The following is a 1643-nucleotide window of genomic DNA, read 5'->3' on the forward strand; positions in this document are numbered from 1 at the left end:
AAAAAAAAACTTGTCTGTCAGGAGGCATAATTTTCAAAAAGAAAACATTGAGAAATATCCTACTAGATTATTATAAGTTGTATGGAAAGCAAAAATCCCATTTATTTTTTATTAAAAAGTAAAGAAGCTTACAATCTAATGAGAACAGAAAAGTAGGGAATTCACAAAAATAAGCAGATAAAGAATGTAGGATAAATGCTTTGATAAAGTACACATGATTACAGATAAAAAGGAATATTTTCATCTAACTGAATGGATTAAGGAAATCAAACGTGATGGTAAAAACCTGTTTTGATACTTGTTTGTACATTGCTGGCCAAATAGCCTAAAGTCTATGAAAGAAAATAAATTAAAAATAGAGTAGATGCAGCAGAAATAATTCACTTAGCCACAGCTAGGTATGGATTTCAATATTTCCTTACTGAAGCTCATTTTTAATCTGATTGCATCCTTGGTACCTTGTCTCAGTGTTTTATTACAAAATGGAAAATTATACATTGTTCTCCATCTACTTCAAATAACCAATAATTCTCAACTATTTCTTATATATAAATTTCCAAATTAAGCAATCTCTTCACATAGTATGCTGAGAAGATTTTATGAACTAGCTGAATAGATTTGATGAGTGAAGTTAAAATACTGGTGCCTAGAGTGGACAGAACAATAACCAAGTAAACTGATATTTAAAGCAGCATTTCCCAAACTGTAATGGGTGCCCCTCAAATTGCTAATAGCTATTCATATCTTTAAAAACATTTTTTGATCACTTGGATTTGGGGATTTTAGATTAAACAAATTTAGATCGGCTTCATGTCAGTCTTGAATCCTTAAGCTTGTATATACTATGGTCATTATGAATCATTGCAGAATACATTAAAAACTGTATGTGTGCTTCCCAAACTTACTGGATAATGGCAACATTTTACTGTTATTAACCTTTATCAATGTCAAAATTATGTCTTAACAAAGCCTACTTCTTTTTTTTTTTTTTTTTTTTTTGAGACAGAGTCGTATTATGTCACGCTTAGTACAGTGCCGTAGTGTCACAATTCACAGTAACCTCAAACTCTTGGGGCTTAAGCGATTCTCTTGCCTCAGCCTTCCAAGTAGCTGGAACTACAGCCACCTACCACAATGCTCGGCTATTTTTTTGTTGCAATTGTCATTGTCGTTCAGCTGGCCTGGGCCGGGTTCGAACCCTCCAGCTTCAGTACATGTTGCCGGCATCGTAACCACTGTGCCTATGTCTGGAAGTCTTAATGATTTCAAAGATTAAGCCCCAAAATGTGAGTCTTAAAGACGATACCATCTAACTGAAAACTGCACTCCCTTCTACCATTAAACTAAGGAAGCTGTTGCTGAGGTAACTAAGAATAATTTACACTGACGCTCAGTCTTTGCCGAAGTGTTCGTTATAATTCTTCGATTCCAAAAGCTACTTAGCTCACTGGCCCAACTCTAAAACAAATAAACGTATAGAAATAATATATACTTATTCTTTTGAATCATATCTACTAGGATTATCTTGTTGACCACATCATATTTGCCCCATTATGATTTACGATATTTGTGTTTCAGTAGTATTCCTACCACAATTCCTATTACATTTATGTTAACTAAATCTGGTACAATTTTTTTCTTCC

Source organism: Otolemur garnettii, unplaced genomic scaffold, assembly GCF_000181295.1.
Source record: "Otolemur garnettii isolate 467f Iridium unplaced genomic scaffold, OtoGar3 scaffold00009, whole genome shotgun sequence".
In the NCBI taxonomy this organism is placed as follows: domain Eukaryota; kingdom Metazoa; phylum Chordata; class Mammalia; order Primates; family Galagidae; genus Otolemur; species Otolemur garnettii.